Source organism: Arachis hypogaea, chromosome 9, assembly GCF_003086295.3.
Source record: "Arachis hypogaea cultivar Tifrunner chromosome 9, arahy.Tifrunner.gnm2.J5K5, whole genome shotgun sequence".
NCBI lineage: Eukaryota > Viridiplantae > Streptophyta > Magnoliopsida > Fabales > Fabaceae > Arachis > Arachis hypogaea.
This window is the reverse complement of record NC_092044.1, coordinates 24,918,278-24,939,223: the sequence shown is the minus strand read 5'-3', so window position 1 is coordinate 24,939,223 and position 20,946 is coordinate 24,918,278. Positions and strand designations below refer to the sequence as shown.

Below are 20,946 nucleotides of genomic sequence, written 5' to 3'. Positions count from 1 at the left end.
TGAACAATCTTCCCTCTGACCAAGGTCTGATAATCATAGAAGGCGGCTCCAGCTATTCTCTGCCTGTCTGTTTGCCACAGATTAGAGTAGAATTCCTGAACCATGTTTCTTCCCACCTTTATTTCAGGATTAGCTAGGATTTTCCAACTCTTGTTTCAAATTTGCTCTTTGATCTCCAGATATTCGTCTTCTTTCAGATCGAATTTAACTTCTGGCATCACTGACCTTAGACCCATTATTTTGTAGTAATGGTCTGAATGTTCTTTGGTTAAGAACTTCCCTTGATTCCAAAGTTGTTTTGGAATATTCTCTTTCTTGCCTCTTGGAGTGGTTTGTTTTTCCTTAGGATCCATGATCTTAGTAGGTATTGGTTTAGTGATCATGGATAAACACACCAAACTTAGAGGTTTGCTTGCCCTCAAGCAAAAGAAAGGAAAGGAGAGGAATAGAAAGAGAGCTAATTTTTCAAATTGTGGGGGACAGGAGGGAGGCCGAACTAGGATTTAAAGCGAAGGGGTGGATTTTTCGAAAATTTTGAAGGAGATATGACAGAAGATATGATTTGTAAAAGATAAGTATGATAGGAAAAAGATGCAATTTAAAATTGAAAAGATATGAAAGATATTAAAAAAAATAAATCTGAATTTTGAAAAGAAGATATGATGAATTTAAAAGACAAGATTTGAGAAGAATTTAAAAAGATAATTGAGTTTTGAAAAAGATTTGAAAAGAAGTTGGAGAGGATTTGAAAAGGATTTGTGTTTATGAATTAAGATACATTTGATATCTTTAAAAAAGGATTTGAAAAATTAGGATTAAAAATTTTTGGAATTGAAGTTTGGAATATGAGAGTTTGTAACATGTTTATGCAAGAAATCATGAATTGAAACATAAAAAATAGAAAAAGTTTGAATTGAAAACGAATTTACCTCCTCCCCACAATCCTGGCGTTAAACACCCAAACGCTGCATGTTTTGGGCGTTTAACGCCCATTTGTAGCTTCTCCTGGGCATTTAACGCCCAGCTGTTGCTTCCAGCTGGCGTTAAACGCCAGAAACTCCTTTGTCACTGGGCATTTTTCTGAACACCCGGGACGCTGTAAATCTAGCATTAAACGCCCAGAAGATGCTTCTTTCTGGCGTTTAACGCCCAGATGGCTATCTCTACTGGCGTTGAACGCCCAGTAGATGCTTCTTTTGGGCGTTTAACACCCAAAATAGCTCTTACTGGCTTTTTCGCACCAGTGACCTTCTTTTTGCTGTTTTATCCTCTGAATCCTTCTGTGACTCTGTGAACTCATGCAATTGCCATTTTACCTTGAAGAAAATTAATATGAACCAATAAAAATCAATTAATTGAAAAATAAGCTTTGTTAATGGCTGGGTTACCTCCCAGCAAGCGCTTCTTTATTGTCATTAGCTGGACTATTACTGAGCTTTAATCAAGTCTCAATTTTGAGCATTCTTGCTCAAAATTGCCTTCAAGATAATGTTTGACTCTCTGTCCATTGACAATGAACTTTTTGTTAGAATCATTATCCTGAAGCTCTATGTATCCATATGGTGACACACTTGTAATCACATATGGTCCTCTCCACCGGGATTTCAATTTTTCGGGGAATAATCTGAGCCTAGAATTAAACAGCAAAACTTTCTGCCATGGCTCAAAGACTCTGGATGACAACATCTTATCATGCCATCTTTTTGCTTTCTCTTTGTAAATTTTCGCATTTTCGAAAGCATTGAGTCTGAATTCCTCTAGCTCATTTAACTGGAGCAATCGTTTTGCTCCAGCTAACTTGACATCAAGGTTTAGGAATCTGGTTGCCCCAAAGGCCTTATGCTCCAGTTCCACTGGCAAGTGACAAGTTTTTCCATACACAAGCTGATATGGAGAAGTTCCTATAGGAGTCTTGAATGCTGTTTTGTATGCCCACAGAGCATCATCCAAGCTTCTAGCCCAATCCCTTCTACGGTTAATCACAGTCTATTCCAGGATTCTTTTAAGTTCTCTATTAGAGACTTCAGCTTGCCTATTTGTCTGTGGATGATATGGAGTAGCTACCCTGTGGCTAACTCTATATCGAACCAAAGCAGAGTAAAGCTGTTTATTGCAGAAATGAGTACCCCCATCACTGATTAGTACTCTAGGGATACCAAATCTGTTGAAGATGTGTTTTTAGAGGAATTTCAACACTGTCTTAGTGTCATTAGTAGGTGTTGCAATAGCTTCCACCCATTTGGATACATAATCCACTGCCAACAGAATATAAGTGTTTGAGTATGATGGTGGGAAAGGCCCCATGAAGTCAATACCTCATACATCAAACAACTCAATCTCCAAGATCCCTTGTTGAGGTATGGCATAACTGTGAGGCAGATTGCCAGATCTTTGGCAACTGTCACAATTAAGTACAAACACTCGGGAGTCTTTATAGAGAGTAGGCCAGTAGAAGCCACATTGGAGGACTCTTGTGGCTGTTCGCTCACTTTCAAAATGTCCTCCATACTGTGATCCATGGCAGTGCTAGAGGATCTTTTGTGCTTCTGCTTTAGGCACACATCTATGGATTACTCCGTCTCCACATCTCTTGAAGAGATATGGTTCGTCCCAAAGATAGTATTTTGCATCCGTGATCAATTTCTTTGATTGCTGTCTACTGTACTCTTTGGGTATGAATCACACTGCCTTGTAGTTTGCAATGTCTGCAAACCATGGCACTTCCTGGATGGCCAAGAGTTGCTCATCCGGAAAGTTTTCAGAGATCTCAGTAAGAAGGAGGGACGTCCCTTCTACTGGTTCTATTCGGGACAGGTGATCTGCTACTTGGTTCTCTGTCCCTTTTCTGTCTCTTATTTCTATATCAAACTCTTGCAGAAGTAACACCCATCTTATGAGTTTGGGTTTTGAATCTTGCTTTGTGAGTAGATATTTAAGAGCAGCATGGTTAGTGTACACAATCACTTTTGATCCTACTAAATAAGATCTGAATTTGTCAATGGCGTAAACCACTGCATGTAGCTCTTTTTCCGTGGTTGTGTAATTCTTCTGTGTGTCATTCAAAACACGACTGGCATAATAAATGACGTGCAGAAGCTTGTCATGCCTTTGTCCCAACACTGCACCAATGGCATGGTCGCTGGCATCACACATTGGTTCAAATGGTAATGTCCAGTCTGGTGCAGAGATGACTGGTGCTGTGACCAGTTTAGCTTTCAGAGTCTCAAACGCCTGCAGACATTTCTTATCTAAGATAAATGGCATGTCAGCAGCTAGCAGATTACTCAGAGATTTGGAAATTTTTGAAAAATCTTTTATAAACCTCCTATAGAATCCTGTATGTCCCAGAAAGCTTCTGATTGCCTTAACATTGGCAGGTGGTGGTAATTTTTCAATTACCTCTACCTTAGCTTGATCCACCTTTATTCCCTTGTTCGAAATTTTGTGCCTAAGGACAATTCCTTCAATCACCATAAAGTGACATTTCTCCCAATTTAAAACTAGGTTAGTCTCTTGGCACCTCTTTAAAACAAGTGCTAGATGGTCAAGACAGGAGCTAAATGATTCTGCAAATACTGAAAAGTCATCCATGAAGACTTCTAGAAAATTTTCTACCATATCAGAGAAAATAAAGAGCATGCACCTTTGAAAGGTTGCAGGTGCATTGCACAGACCAAATGGCATACTTTTGTATGCAAATACTCTGGATGGATATGTGAATGCTGTTTTCTCTTGATCCTGGGGATCTACTGCAATTTGATTATAACTTGAATATCCATCCAGGAAGCAGTAGTATTCATGACATGCTAGTCTTTCTAGTATCTGGTCTATGAATGGTAAAGGAAAATGATCATTTCTGGTAGCTGTATTGAGCTGTCTATAATCAATACACATACGCCACCCTGTAACTATTCTTGTAGGAATCAGTTCATTTTTTTCATTATGAACCACTGTCATGCCACTCTTCTTAGGGATGACTTGGACAGGGCTTACCCAGCGGCTATCAGAAATAGGATAAATAATCCCAGCCTCTAGTAATTTAGTGACCTCCTTCTGCACCACCTTCTTCATGGCTGGACTCAACCGCCTCTATGGTTGAACCACTGGCTTAGCGCCACCCTCTAATAGGATCTTGTGCATGCATCTGACTGGGCTAATGTCCTTAAGATCACTGATGGACCACCCAAGAGCTGTTGTGTGTGTCCTTAGCACTTGAATTAGTGCTTCCTCTTCCTGTGGCTCTAAGGTAGAGCTTATGATTACAGGAAAGGTATCACCTTCTCCCAGAAATGCATATTTCAGGGATGGTGGTAATGGTTTGAGCTCGAGCTTGGGAGGTTTTTCCTCTTTCTGTGGTATTTTCAGAGGTTCTATTATTCTCTCTAGTTCCTCCAGATCAGCCTGAACATCTTTAAAGATATCATCTAGCTCTGATTCGATATTCTCAGTCATATTGACCTCTTTTACCAGAGAGTCAATAATATCAATGCTCATGCAGTCATTTGGGTGTCTGGATGCTGCATAGCTTTGACAGCATTCAACTTAAACTCATCCTCATTGACTCTCAGGGTTACTTCCCCTTTTTGGACGTCAATGAGGGTTCATCCAGTTGCTAAGAAAGGTATTCCTAGAATGAGAGTTGCACTCTTGTGCTCCTCCATTTCTAGCACCACAAAGTCAGTGGGAAAGGCAAATAGCCTAACCTTGACAATCATGTCTTCAATCACGCCTGATGGGTATTTAATGGAGCCATCAGCAAGTTGGAGACATATTCGGGTTGGTTTGACTTCTTCAGTCAAACCAAGCTTTCTGATAGTAGATGCAGGTATTAGGTTGATACTTGCCCCAAGATCACATAGAGCTTGCTTGGTACAAGTACCCTCTAATGTGCATGGTATCATAAAGCTTTCGAGATCTTTAAGCTTTTCTGGTAAGCTTTTCAGAATGACTGCACTGCATTCTTCAGTGAGGTAAACTTTTCAGTTTCTCTCCAATCCTTCTTATGACTTAAGATCTCTTTCATGAACTTAGCATAAGAGGGTATTTGCTCAAGTGCCTCTACAAACAGAATCTTTATTTCAAGAGTCCTGAGATAGTCTGCAAAGCGGGCAAATTGCTTATCCTGTTTCGCTTGGTGGAGTTTCTGAGGATAAGGCATTTTGGCTTTGTATTCCTCAACCTTAATTGATGCAGGTTTATTGCCTACAGATGTGGGTTGAGACGCCTTTTTAGAGGTGTTGCTATCAGCACTTGTATGTGTCTGAACCCCCACTGGCATTTGAATACCAGGGGTGGAAGTTGGTGTGGCATTAGACGCCAACTCCTTACCTGTTTCTGGCGTCTGAACGCCAGAATTGAGCTTCCTTTGGGCGTTCAACGCCAACTTCTTGCCTGTTTTTGGCGTTTGAACGCCAGAACTGAACATGGGTTGGGCGTTTAACGCTAGCCCTTCACTATTTTCTGGTGTTTGAATGCCATAATTATTCCTCTCTGGGCTCTTACTGTCCTCAGAGGGATTTTGGGTAGCAGTTTGTTCATTTCTTGGCTTCCTGCTGCCTTGAAGTGAGGTATTTAATGTTCTCCCACTTCTTAATTGAACTGCTTGGTACTCTTCTGTTATTTGTTTTGATGACTGCTGTTCTGTTTGCTTCAACTGCACTTCCATATTCATATTAGCCATTCTTGTTTCTTGCAATATCTCCTTGAATTCGGCTAGTTGTTTTGTTGGAAAATCTAATTGCTTATTGAATTCAGTAACTTGTTCTGCAAGATTGAGTTCAGCAGTTACTGTTTTAGCCTCTTTTTTCTTGGAAGATTTATTGCTTAGATATAGATGCTGATTTCTGGCAACTGTATCAATGAGCTCTTGAGCTTCTTCAATTGTCTTTCTCATGTGGATAGATCCACCAGCTGAGTGGTCTATAGAAATCTGAGCTTTCTCTGTAAGCCCATAATAGAAGATGTCTGACTGCACCCACTCTGAAAACATTTCAGAGGGGCATTTTCTTAGCATCTCTCTATATCTCTCTCAGGCATCATAAAAGGATTCATTATCTCCTTGTTTAAAGCCTTGGATGCTCAGCCTTAGCTGTGTCATCCGTTTTGGAGGGAAATATTGATTCAGGAATTTTTCTGACAGCTGTTTCCATGTCCTTATGCTAGCCTTAGGTTTGTTATTTAACCACCTCTTAGCTTGGTCTTTTACAGCAAATGGAAACAGTAGCAATCTGTAGACATCCTGATCTACTTCCTTATCATGTACTGTGTCAGCAATTTGTAAAAACTGTGCCAGAAACTCTGTAGGTTCTTCCTGTGGAAGACCGGAATACTGGCAACTTTATTGCACCATGATAATGAGCTGAGGATTCAGCTCCAAACTACTAACTCCGATGGAGGGTATACATATACTACTCCCATATGAAGCAGTAGTAGGGTTAGCATATGACCCCAGAGTCCTTTTGGACTGTTCATTTCCACTTAGATCCATGATGGAGAAAGGGAGATGAGGTGGATTTATTTTATTTATTTTATTATATAAGAAAAATAATTTTTGAAATAATAAAATAAAATAAAATTAAAAACTAAAATAAAAGATGAAAATAAAATTTAAAAAATATTTTAAAATTTTTTTGTTTGAAAAAGTGAAGAGAGAGAGTGGTTAGGATATTTTTTTTGAAAAAGATATGATTTAAAAAAAATTAAAAGGATAAGATTTGAAAAATTTTGAAATTGAAATCTGAACTTTTATGAAAACAAATTCGAAATAGTTGCTTAAAAATAGTTAGAAAAGATATTTTTATTTTATTATGAAAGAGGAAAACACACAAAAGCCACAATACTTAAAATTTTCAAATCCAATGCTCCTTGTTTTCGAAAATTTTGGAGGAAAAACACCAAGAGACACCAAACTTAAAAGTTTTAAGATCAAAACACAAGGAAGACTCAAGAACACTTTGAAGACTCACAAGAACGACAAGAACAAAAGATAGAACACCAAACTTAAAATTTTTAGAAAACCAAAATAAATTTTCGAAAATTAAAGAAAATTAACAAGAGAACACCAAACTTAAGGTTTGGCACAAGATTTAATCAAAGAAAAATTATTTTTGAAAAAAGTTTTAAAAGGAAGATACCCAATTGCCAAGAACATAAGCCAACGATCTAGCCAACTGAGCTATAAATTTAACGTGTTTTAACAACGTATTTAATAAATAAAATTTTTTGAAAACTAAAAATTTGAAAATACACAAGAAAAACAAGAAAAGACACAAAACAAGACAAACCAAAGATCAAACAAGAAAAATTGACAAGAACAACTTGGAGATCAAGGAAGAACAAGAACATGAAATTCAAAAATTGAAAGACAAAGAAAAACATGCAATTGACACCAAACTTAGAACATGACACTAAACTCACAAAAAAGAATGAAAATTCAATAAAGAAAAATAATATTTTTGAAAAATTTTTGAAACGAAAATAAAAGACTCTGACCCAAAAGACAAAAATTTCCTAATCTAAGCAACAAGATAAACCGTCAGTTGTTCAAACTCAAACAATCCCCGGCAACGGCGCCAAAAACTTGGTGCCTGAAAATTACACTCACACTATGTAATTCCGCACAACTAACCAGCAAGTGCACTGGGTCGTCCAAGTAATACTTTACGTGAGAAAGGGTCGAATCCCACGGAGATTGTTGGCTTGAAGCAAGATATGGTTATCTTATTATTCTTAGTCAGGATACCAATAGGGTTCTTTAGTTTCAATTGTAAAAAGTAAAAGAGCATAAAATAAGTAATTGTTACGCAGTAATGGAGAATGTGTTGGAGTTTTGGAGATGCTTTGTCTTCTGAATCTCTGCTTTCCCCCTGTCTTCTTCTTCACGCGCGCAAGGTTCCTCCTATTGCAAGCTGTGTGTTGGTGGATCACCGTTGTCAATGGCTACCATCCGTCCTCTCAGTGAAAATGGTCCAAATGCGCACGGCTAATCATCTGTCGGTTCTCGATCATATCAGAATAGGATCCATTGATCCTTTTGTGTCTGTAACTACGCCTAACACTTGCGAGTTTGAAGCTCGTCACAGTCATCCAATCCCTGAATCCTACTCGGAATACCACAGACAAGGTTTAGACTTTCCAGATTCTCAAGGATGCTGCCAATGAATTTTAGCTTATACCACAAAGATTCTGATTAAGGAATCCAAGAGATAGTCATTCAATCGAAAGTAGAATGGAGGTGGTTGTCAGGCACGCGTTCATAGATTGAGAATGGTGATGAGTGTCACGGATCATCACCTTCATCATGGTTAAGTACGAATGAACATCTTAAAGAGAAGCAAGCGTGTTTGAATAGAAAACAGAAATAATTACATTAATTCATCAAGACGCTGCAGAGCTCCTCACCCCCAACAATGGAGTTTAGAGACTCATGCCGTCAAAGAATACAAAGTTCAGATATAAAATGTCATGAGATACAAAATAAGTCTCTAAAAGTTGTTTAAATACTAAACTAGCAACCTAGGTTTACAGAAAATGAGTAAACTAAGATAGATAGTGCAGAAATCCACTTCTGGGGTCCACTTGGTGTGTGCTGGGGCTGAGACTTAAGCTTCTCACGTGCCTGGGCTGTTTCTGGAGTTAAACGTCAGGTTGTATGATAAACCCATATTTTATGATATATATTGTGCTTAAATTGAATGATTTATTTAACCTTTCACCTACTTATTCATATAAATTGCATGGTTTTACTTTTTCTTCCCTATTATATGATATATGTGAATTACATGTTTCCTATGCTTTAAAAATAATTATTTTAATTACCCTTTATTACCATTCGATGCCGTAATTTGTGTGTTGAGTAGTTGCAGAACTTCAAGGGCAGGAATGACTTAAAGGATGGAAAAGAAACATACAAATATGGAAGGAAAGCATAAATTGGAGTTTTGGAGAAACTGGCAGTGACGCGTCCGCATGGACGATGCGAACGCGTGGTTTGCGCAAAAGAGATTCGACGCGAGCGCATGGATGAGGCGAACGCGTGACCTGCAAAACACAACTGACGCGGGCGCATGACTGACGCGACCTCGTGGAAAAGCAGAACTCAGATGACGCGACCGCGTGACTCACGCAGACGCGTGACGTGCGCGATCTGCAGAATTTGCAAAAGTTATCCTCAGCGATGTCTGGGCCCTTTTTGGCCCAGATCCAAACCTAGAGAACACAGATTGAAGGATTATAAATGGAGGAATCCACCCATTCAAAAAGCATATAGGAAATCTCCAATTAGTTACTATTGATGAATTAGATGTAGTTTGGAGGGAGATGTTCTTTCCTCTCTCTTCTAGGATTTAGAATTAGGATTTCTTTTGCTTTCAGGATTATCTCTTTTCATCAGGTTCCATATTCCTTTTTATTTATCTTCTCAATTTAATTTATGAATTCTTCTACGTTACAGATTATCCTTTGAATTAATGTTATTTGAGGTATTTCAGTTTATTATTACTCTCTTTTATTTATGTTACTGTTGCTTCCAATCCGAAGGCATTTTTATTCCAGTAGATTTACTTCTCTCCTTTTGGTCTTGGTTAAGAAATCAGTAACTCAGGAGTTATTAGACTTAACGTGATCGATAATTGCTATCTTTACTAATTAGCTTGAACTTCAATAATCCCAATCTTTTTCTAGGAATTAACTAGGATTTGAAGATCAAACTAATTAGTCACTTGACCTTCCTTGCACTAGCAAAGGTTAACTAAGTAGAATTAAGATTCAATTTTCATCATCATTGATAAGGATAACTAGGATAGGACTTCTAATTTCTCATACTTTGCCAAAAGTTTATTTTACAGTTATTTATTTATTTTACAGTCTTTTATTTATTTTAATTGCAATTTAAATGTCTTGTTCCTCATTTTTAAAATCCCGATTTATAATCTTCATAACCAATAATAAGAACATACCTTCCTGTAATTCCTTGAGAAGACGACCCGAGGTTTAAATACTCGGTTATCAATTTATTTAGGGGTTTGTTACTTGTGACAACCAAAACGTTTGTACGAAGGGATTTTCTGTTGGTTTAGAATCTATACTCACAACGCGACTATATTTTATAAAATTTTTTAGTAGCAAAAATCCTAACGTCAAAATGGCGCCGTTGCTGGGGAATTGCAAACGTGTGCCTTATTATTGGTTATTGTAAATATTTTTTTCTTTTAACTTGTTTATTTGTTTCTTCTCTTCCCTCCTCATTTCTGATAACTACTATGAATTCTCACCCCTCTTGCTTTGAGTTTGGTTCTAATTTTGTTGCAAGGAATGGAAGCTATAACAGGACTATGCATCAAGGTCTAAGCAATCAAGGATGGATGGAGCCACGAGGATCTGATCACCCCTTTAGGCAACAACAACCTCCTAGATATCATGGACAAAGACCATTCTACAACGCATACCCAACTAATAGATTTGGTGGACCCCCTTGTAGCTACCAACAAGCCCCACCCTATGCTCAGAGACCATTCTTTCAATATAACCTTAACCCACCATACTCACAAGCTTCTTTTTGGCATTCGCCACCACATAATCCTTACCTGCCCCAACATCAATCCAATTACTCCCAATAATCACCACTCCCCTATGCACCATGTCCATACCCATCAAGCCAAGAATCACATGTTCACTTCGAAGAATCAGTAAACCAATTTAATGTAACCCTTCATCAACTGGAGCAAGCAATAAATCAATTATCTTCCAGACATTCAGCCCCTCAACAAACTCCCGTGGCTTCATGTGGAGAATCCAATGAAGAACGCAGCACAAAGAAGACGACACAAGAAGTTCCAGTGGACAGCATAGAGCATAACTTCGTACTAAAACAAGTAGAGGACGCTATCATTGTAGAAGAAGAAGAGTTGGTTGAAGATTTAGGAGATGCGGAACCGCCACCTAAATCTAGAGTTGTGGAGAATTCCGTCAAGGACGCTACAATTGATGCTAAGGAGGATAGTGCACAACTCCCAAAGCAGGTATCTTATGGAGAACTAGACGGAACTACCCGAGACATATGTTTCCTTGATGATGATGATCACAAGTCAAGTTCTCTTGGTATTGAACTTGCATCCGCAAGTGAATTCCTGGAGACAGAAGAATCTTCCCCAAGTGAATACAAGGATGATGCAGAGGTCGACTTTTCCCAACCTCCCAATTATGACTCAAGTGATGAGGAAGATATCAGTGACTTTGATCAAGATATGGTTGAATTGGAAGAAAATTAACAAGAAGTGGAGGAATTCACAGAAGACCACAAGGGAGTAGAGCTTGCAGAACCACTGAAAACACTGATCTCATGGCCACTACCACCCAACACAAACTTCAAGTGGGTAAAATCCTTGACCTTTATCTTCAATTTTTCACTTGAATATGGTTTGCTTGAGACAGATGGCCAGCTTAGAGCTCTTTGCGGCTTTAAGAGAAAAAGGGAAATGACTCGCACTCAGCGTTGGTATGCAAGATTCAATGAGGTTTCGCACTTTAATTTGAGGTGCAGGAATTGGTGTCAAGCTCAATTGGAAGGATCTCGGAAGCTGTTTAGTCACTGCAATGAGAATTCAGATCAAGACAAAGACAGGTGTATAAGTAGACTTTGGGATCCTAGAATCTATTCTACCATTCAACACTCTGGGAGCCTGCAAGCCTGTTTGAACTCACACAAGGGCTTTACGTACTTTGTTTGGGACCCCGGAGGATGCTGGCATTCCAAACACTGGTGGAGATTTCTGGACGAATTCAAGCACAAGCCACCATAGCAGGAAGCTCATCAAATGTCCAACTTAAGGACTTTAACTAAAAGTGCTAGGTGGGAGACAACCCACCATGGTATGATCGTTCCCCTTCTATTTTTCTCTGTTTTTGAATTTTGTTTGAACCTGAATTTTTGCATGACATTCATTGCATTTTTGCATTTTGCATACTGCATCAAAAAAAAGGGAGAGAGCAAATGACGCGACAGCGTCGCTGACGCGTCCGCGTCACAAGTGCATTAAAAGAAAAGGAAAGTGAACAGAGAGTCACGCTGAAGGAAGGCTGGAGGCGTGCCTTTAGCACAATTGTTCCACGCGACCGCGTGCCCCACGCGATCGCGTCAGTTGCAAAAAAGGCCCCCCACACGTCCGCGTCACCCACGCGAAAGCGTGATCTGGATATCGACGTAAAGATCCAATGCCCAGAAAGTTGCGCTGAAATCGTGCGGCTATTGTGCGTGTAGCACCAAACAACCCACGCGTACGCGTCCCTGACGCGAACGCGTCACCTACATAACACCCACACCACGCGAAAGCGTGAGCGATGCGATCGCGTCGCGCAGAGACTTTAAACCCCCAAAACCAAACAGAGAGTTGCACTGAAACGACGCTGGAATCATGCGTCTAGCACAAATATCAGCGGCGTGTTCGCGTGCTTCACGCGTCTGCGTCACCTATCTTACACCCAACCCACGCGATTGCGTCAACCAGGCATCCGCGTCAACCCTATTCCACCCTACTTACGCGATCGCATCATCCACGCATTCGTGTGGATTCACGATCACTAAGCCTATGTCACGCAAACCATTTCCCCGTCGCGTCCCCAAACCCTAACATCCTCTCCCCATAACCTCTGCAACTCTCTCTCCACCACCCCAGCCACCATCTCCCACCACCAAAACCACCACCCAGCCACCACCGCGACCACCACCCCTCTTCTCTCTTCTCTCTTCTCTTCTTTCCATCCCCCTCTTTCTCACTCTCCACTGCACCACCATCGCAAGCCTCCGACCGGCGCTGCCCCCTCCGCCAGCCACCACCCAGCCCCCACCACGACCAGATCCCCACCTCCATTCACCCAACGTCGTTGTGCCCCTCCCGGTGCCACCACATCACCATCCTTGTGACTCTTTAGTTCGTTTTTCAATTTTTGTTCCGCATAGGCTAGATAGAGATGCATGTTTGTAGTGGATTCTAGGTGGTTATGTAGCTAGGATCTGGTTAGTGGATTTAGGCCTGATAATTGCACCGTTCCTGTTATCTGTTTATCTGCTCTGTAATTTATTCTGGCTATGATGTTGACCCTGTTCATATGCTACTCTTAACTGTTACATGCTGCTGTTCCACTGCTCTTTCTTATTTTTGCTATTTGTGCAGCCTTATTTCAATTCATATGAACTGATTCTTGCTATTTATTTTCCGGGAACATCCAATTTTAGCCGGAATACTGCCCAATTTTCTGCAAACTGTTTCCTTTTTACATTCAAGACTTGGTTTTGGCATTTCTCAATTTTCCAATTAATCAACCAAACCCATTCTTGAATGCACGGGCCAGCATTTTTATCCCTTTTGATTTCCTGGATAAAAAATCGCATTATTGATGATTTGATTATGCTTTTTGCTCCTTCTATATATATATATGAATCAATACCCTGTTATCCCTGCTTGAATATGAGTTAACTGTTGCTTAAATCTGTGAAATTCTTGTTACTTAGAAACCAATCATCATGCCACTTACTCTGACTTCCTTTTTACTAACTCACTGATTTTCGCTTTCTAACCTCTTTTTCAATTTTACCCATTTTTAACTTTCTAACTTCCCACTTTACCTTTTCCCTACTTATTTAAATTAATTTCACTCACGGCATGATTATTGTTTTTTTCTATTTAACAAGCTTTCCACTTCTAACACATTTTGGAATGTGATTTCTCATCTCCGCTTTTCAACTCCAACACAATCCGAAATATACATTTACTTAACTCAATTCATTTTTCTACTGCTCCTTTGCCACTTCATGCTTATCTTGTTATTTGCCTACTTGTTTTCCTGCTTTTATTCCTCAATTATATCTTGAAAAATTCTGTTTTTTTTTTCAGGATGTCTAACTCTCAAGGCAGGGGTAAGGGCAAAGCAACAACTGGCAAACGGAAAAGAGGTGAATCCTCTGGTTCCATCCTTGGCATCTTACATGATGATTCCTGGCGGGAAAAGAACTTTACCCCGCAGGAAAAGGCTGACCAGTTGGCACCTTCAGCTGACCCGGTAAAATTTGCAAACAAATACTGTGAGCTGAAATACCCAACCTTTGCCACTGCCAGAAACCTACACCTGGAAAGGAACCTCAAAATTCCAGAAGAACTCCAGCGGTAAACCTCAGATCAGATCAAACAGAGAGGCTGGTTCTTCCTGGAGAGGAACCTAACTGAGGTAAACTCATCCTGGGTTAGAGAATTCTACTGTAATTACTTTCTCTCTTCCCTAGATGCAGTACAGCTCAGAGGCAAACAGATTCTGGTTACTGAGGAAGCAATTGAAGAAATCCTCCATCTTCCACTCAAATCAGATCAGCCAGATGGTTACTAGAAAGCTGAGGAAGATATGAGATTCATGAGGTTTGATTGGGATGCAGTAAAGAAGGACATCACTCTTGATCCTACTGTTCATTGGGTCATGGGAACTAGCATATTGGTACGAAAGGGAATTAGGCTTATATATCTGAATGATGAGGCTCGACTATGGCAACAGATTCTGAGTAACTATGTGATGCCGAGCACTCATGAGACGGAGGTGCCAGCTGCTATGATTACCCTCATCTGGTGTGTGATGACGGGTAAGGACCTTTATCTACCTCGCTTCATCCAGCATTACATGGCCAAGGTCCATATTAGAGGCACCCTCTCTTTTCCTTACCTGATTACTCAATTGGGTCACCGAGCTGAGATCCCTTGGGAGGCTGTTGATGAAAAGCCCCCGCAGCAGAGTGCCGAAAGATCATCCCTCACAGTCGGAAGTTCCTGGCTTTCAGCTACCGCCCTCTATTTCTCACTGACACTACTGAGGCAGCCACCTCTTCAGCTACCCCTTCTGCTTCCATTGGCCCAGCACCACCCACTGCACCCCCACCTGCTCCTAAGCCTGTCTACTGTCTGGTGTACTGACTCTTTGATCGCCTAAATGGAGAACGAAATTGTGATTCATACTTAAATTGTTGTTCGAAATTGATTCCCTGGTAATGGCCCCAAAACGTGGTGCTTAATACCATGCTCTAAACATAATTTCACAACTTCGCTCAACTAACCAACAAGTGCACTGGGTCATCCAAGTAATAAACCTTACGTGAATAAGGGTTGATCCCACGGAGATTGTTGGTATGAAGCAAGCTATGGTCATCTTGTAAATCTCAGTCAGACGGATAATAAATGGTTATGGAGTTTTCGAATAATAATAATAAATAAACTGAAAATAAAGATAGAAATACTTATGTAAATCATTGGTGAGAATTTTAGACAAGTGTATGGAGATGCTTGTCCCTGTTGAATCTCTGCAACGTACTGCTTTCTTACTTTCAATCCTTCTAACTCCTTTCCATGGCAAGCTGTATATAGGGCATCACCATTGTCAACGGCTACATCCCATCCTCTCAGTAAAAATGGTCCAAATACTCTATCACAGCACGGTTAATCATCTGTCGGTTCTCGATCATGTCAGAATAGAATCCCTTGATTCTTTTGCGTTTGTCATCACGACCAACAATTGCGAGTTTGAAGCTCGTCACAGTCATTCAATCCCTGAATCCTACTCGGAATACCACAAACAAAGTTTAGACTTTCCGGATTCTCATGAATGCCGCCATCAATTCTAGCTTATACCACAAAGATTCTGATTAAGGAATCCAAGAGATATGCGCCCGGTCTACGATAGAACGGAAGTGGTTGTCAGTCACGCGTTCATGGGTGAGAATGATGATGAGTGTCATAGATCATCACATTCATCATGTTGAAGTGCAACAAATATCTTAGAACATGAATAAACTGAATTGAATAGAAAATAGTAGTAGTTGCATTAAAACTCGAGGTACAGCAGAGCTCCACACCCTTAATCTATGGTGTGTAGAAACTCCACCATTGAAAATACATAAGTGATGGTCCAAGCATGGCCAAATGGCCAGCCCCCACAAATGGCATATGAATTCAAAAATAAGGGAAAAGGACCCCTTGTACAATAGTAAAAAGTTCTATTTATACTAAACTAGCTACTAGGGTTTACAGAAGTAAGTAATTGATGCAGAAATCCACTTCCGGGACCCACTTGAAGTGTGCTTGGGCTGTGCTTGAGCTTTACACGAGCTGAGGCTTCTATTGGAGTTGAACGCCAAGTTGTAACGTGCTTTTGGCGTTCAACTCTGGTTCATGATGTGTTTCTGGCGTTTGACTCTAGAATGCAGCGTAGAACTGGCGTTGAGCGCCAGTTTGCGTCATCTAATCCTGAATAAAGTATGGACTATTATATATTGCTGTAAAGCTCTGGATGTCTACTTTTCAACACCGTTATGAACGCTCCATTTGAAGTTCTGTAGTTCCGGAAAATCCATTTCGAGTGCAGGGAGGTCAGAATCCAACAGCATCAGCAGTCCTTTGTCAGCCTCCTTGTCAGAGTTTTGCTCAGGTCCCTCAATTTCAGCCAGAAATTACCTGAAATCACATAAAAATACACAAACTCATAGTAAAGTCCAAAAATGTGAATTTAGCATAAAAACTAATGAAAACATCTCTAAAAGTAACTATATCCTATTAAAAACTACCTAAAAACAATGCCAAAAAGCGTATAAATTATCCGCTCATCACAACACCAAACTTGAATTGTTGCTTGTCCCCAAGCAACTAAATATCAATTAGGATAAAAAGAAGAGAATATACTATAAATTCCAGAATATCAATGAATATTAGTCCTAATTAGATGAGCGGGACTTGTAGCTTTTTGCCTCTGAACAGTTTTGGCATCTCACTTTTTCCTTTGAAGTTTAGAATGATTGGCATCTATAGGAACTTAGAATTTCAGATAGTGTTATTGATTCTCCTAGTTAAGTATGTTGATTCTTGAACACAGCTACTTTTATGAGTCTTAGCCGTGGCCCTAAGCACTTTGTTTTCCAGTATTACCACCAGATACATAAATGCCACAGACACATAGCTGGGTGAACCTTTTCAGATTGTGACTTAGCTTTGCTAAAGTCCCCAGTTAGAGGTGTCCAGAGTTCTTAAGCACACTTTTTTTGCTTTGGATCATGACTTTAACCACTCAGTCTCAAGCTTTTCACTTGGACCTGCATGCCACAAGCACATGGTTAGGGACAGCTTGATTTAGCCCGCTTAGGCCTGGATTTTATTTCCTTGGGCCCTCCTATCTATTGATGCTCAAAGCCTTGGATCCTTTTTACCCTTGCCTTTTGGTTTTAAGGGCTATTGGCTTTTTCTGCTTGCTTTTTCTTTTTCTTTCTATTATTATTTTTTTCGCCATTTTTTTCGCAAGCTTTTGCTATTCACTGCTTTTTCTTGCTTCAAGAATCAATTTCATGATTTTTCAGATTATCAATAGCATTTCTCTTTGTTCATCATTCTTTTAAGAGCCAACAATTTTAACATTCATAAAAAACAAGATCAAAAATATGCAATGTTCAAGCATTCATTCAGAAAACAAAAATTATTGTCTCCACATCAATATAATTAAACTAAATTCAAGGATGAATTCGAAACTCATGTACTTCTTGTTCTTTTGAATTAAAAACATTTTTCATTTAAGAAAGGTGAAGGATTCATGGAATTATTCATAGCTTTAAGACATAGTTACTACATACTAATGATCATGAAGTAGAGACACAAAACATAAACAAACATATAGCATAAAAATCGAAAAACAGAGAAATAAGAACAAGGAAAGAGTCCACCTTAGTGAGGGTGGTGCCTTTTTGAAGGATCAATGGTGCTTTTTGAGCTTCTTTATGTCTCTTCCTTACCTCTGTTGCTTGATCCCTAGTGATTTTGGTGCTCCTATCCTTAGTTGCTCCCAATAGTTGTGTGGAGGAAAATATATCCCCTGAGGTATCTCAGGGATTTCTTGATGAGGGAATTCCTCATGCTCTCTTGATGTGCAGTCAAATACTTTACTACTGAGCTATGGACCCTTGAGATGAATCTCTCTATCTCCCATGACTCGGAGGTGGAAAAAAAAATTTTTTGTCTTCCCTTTTTTTTTAGGTTTCTCTGGCCTTAGGTGCCATCAATGGTTATGGAAAAACAAAAAAGCTATGCTTTTACCACACCAAACTTAGAATATTGCTCGCCCTCGAGCAAAGAGAAGATAGAATGGAAGAAGAAGAGGAAAAGATGGAGGAGAAGGAGACAGGTTTATTTTTTGGCCATTTAGGGTGGGTTTGGGTGGGAAGGATGGATGGATGTGAGTGGTGAAGAGTGTTATTGGATTGTGTGAAGAGGAGAGAAGGTGAGTTGAGGTAGGTGGGGATCCTATAGGGTCCACAGATCCTGAGGTGTCAAGAATTTACATCCCTGCACCAATGAAGGGTGTAAAATGCCCTTTTCATGCAATCCTGATGTTCAACGCCAGATTGATGCTTGTTTCTGGTGTTGAACGCCAGCTTCATGCTTGTTTTGGGTGTTTAATGCCCATTTGCAGCATGTTTCTGGCGTTGAACGCCAGTTCCATGCTTGTTTCTGGCGTTCAGCGCCAGCTTTTCTCAGGGTGTATTCCTGGCGTTTAACCGCCAGGATGTTGCTTGTTTCTGGCGTTCAACACCAGATCCATACTCTGTTCTGGCGTTGAACGCCAGCCAGATGTTCCTTACTGGCGTTTAAACGCCAGTAAGACCTTCCTCCAGGGTGTGCTTTTTCTTCTACTGTTTTTTATTCTGTTTTTAATTTTTGTATTTATTTTGTGACTCCACATGATCATGATCCTAATAAAACATAAAAGAAAAATAAAAATAAAAATAGAATTAGATAAATAAAAATTGGGTTGCCTCCCAATAAGCGCTTCTTTAATGTCAATAGCTTGACAGTGGGCTCTCATGGAGCCTCACAGGTGATCAGGTCAATGTTGTAGACTCCCAACACCAAACTTAGAGTTTGATGGTGGGGGCTTTGTTTGACTCTGTACTGAGAGAAGCTTTTCATGCTTCCTCTCCATGTTTACAGAAGAACACCCTTGGGTCTTAAATACAAGGTAGTCCCCATTCAATTGAAGGACTAATTCTCCTTTGTTAACATCTATCACAGCTCCTGCTGTGGCTAGGAAAGGTCTTTCAAGGATGATGCATTCATCCTCCTCCTTCCTAGTGTCTAAGATTATGAAATCAGCATGGATGTAAAGGCCTTCAACCTTTACCAACATGTCCTCTACCAATCCATAAGCTTGTCTTATTGACTTGTCTGCCATTTGTAATGAAAATATGGCAGGCTGTATCTCAATGATTCCCAGCTTCTCCATTATAGAGAGTGGCATAAGATTTATGCCTGACCCTAGGTCACACAGAGCCTTTTCAAAGGTCATGGTGCCTATGGTGCAGGGTATTAAGAATTTGCCAGGATCTTGTCTCTTTTGAGGTAAAGTTTGCTGAACCCATGTATCTAGTTCACCAATGAGCAAGGGAGGTTCACCTTCCCAAGTCTCATTACCAAATAACTTAGCATTTAGCTTCATGATAGCTCCTAGATATTGAGCAAATTGCTCTCCAGTTACCTCTTCATCCTCTTCAGAGGAAGAATAGTCTTCAGAACTCATGAATGACAGAAGGAGGTTTAGTAGAATCTCTATGGTCTCTATATGAGCCTCAGATTCCTTTGGGTCCTCAATAGGGAATTCCTTCTTGCTTGAGAGACGTCCCATGAGGTCTTCCTTATTGGGATTCACGTCCTCTCCTTCCTATCTAGGTTCGGCCATGTTGATTATATCAATGGCCTTGCACTCTCTTTTTGGATTCTCTTTAGTATTACTTGGGAGAGTACTAGGAGAAGTTTCATTGACTTTCTTACTCAGCTGGCCCACTTGTGCCTCCAGATTTCTGATGGAGGACCTTGTTTCACTCATGAAACTTAAAGTGGCCTTGGACAGATCAGAGACTATATTTGCTAAGTTAGAGGTATTTTGCTCAGAATTTTCTGTCTGTTGCTGAGAAGATGATGGAAAAGGCTTGTCATTGCTAAACCTGTTTCTTCCACCATTATTAAAGCCTTGTTGAGGCTTTTGTTGATCCTTCCATGAGAAATTTGGATGATTTCGCCATGAAGAATTATAGGTGTTTCCATAAGGTTCACCCATGTAATTTACCTCTGCCATTGCAGGGTTTTCAGGATCATAAGCTTCTTCTTCAGAAGATACCTCTTTAGTACTGTTGGATGCATTTTGCCATCCATTCAGACTTTGAGAAATCATGTTGACTTGCTGGGTCAACATTTTATTCTGAGCCAATATGGCATTCAGAGCATCAATTTCAAGAACTCCCTTCCTCTGAGGTGTCCCATTATTCACGGAATTCCTCTCAGAAGTGTACATGAATTGGTTATTTGCAACCATTTCAATAAGTTCCTGAGCTTCTGCAGGCGTTTTCTTTAGGTAAATCGATCCACCTGCAGAGTGGTCCAGTGACATCTTAGAGAACTTAGACAGACCATAATAGAATATATCTATCATGGTCCATTCTGAAAACATGTCAAAAGGACACTTTTTGGTCATCTGCTTGTATCTTTCCCAAGCTTCATAGAGGGATTCACTATCTTTTTGCTTGAAGGTCTGAACATCCATTCTAAGCTTGCTCAGCTTTTGAGGAGGAAAGAACTTAACTAAGAAGGCCGTGACCAACTTATCCCAAGAGTCCAGGCTATCCTTAGGTTGTGAGTCCAACCAGGTTCTAGCTCTGTCTCTTACAGCAAAAGGAAAAAGCATGAGCCTATAGACTTCAGGATCTACTCCATTAGTCTTAACAGTATCACAGATCTGCAAGAACTCAGTTAAAAACTGGTAGGGATCTTCTGATGGAAGTCCATGAAACTTGTAGTTTTGTTGCATTAGAGCAACTAGTTGAGGTTTCAGCTTAAATTGTTTGCTTCAATGGCAGGAATTGAGATGCTTCTTCCATCAAAC

General features: G+C 40.0%; 1 non-coding gene across 1 annotated transcript; it reads left to right on the top strand.

The window, feature by feature from the left end:
* Positions 1 to 20,512: 20,512 nt before the first annotated feature.
* On the top strand, positions 20,513 to 20,616 carry LOC112713529 (small nucleolar RNA R71). Its single transcript, XR_003158501.1, has one exon. It is a non-coding gene; the product is annotated as a small nucleolar RNA R71 (small nucleolar RNA).
* Positions 20,617 to 20,946: the final 330 nt, after the last annotated feature.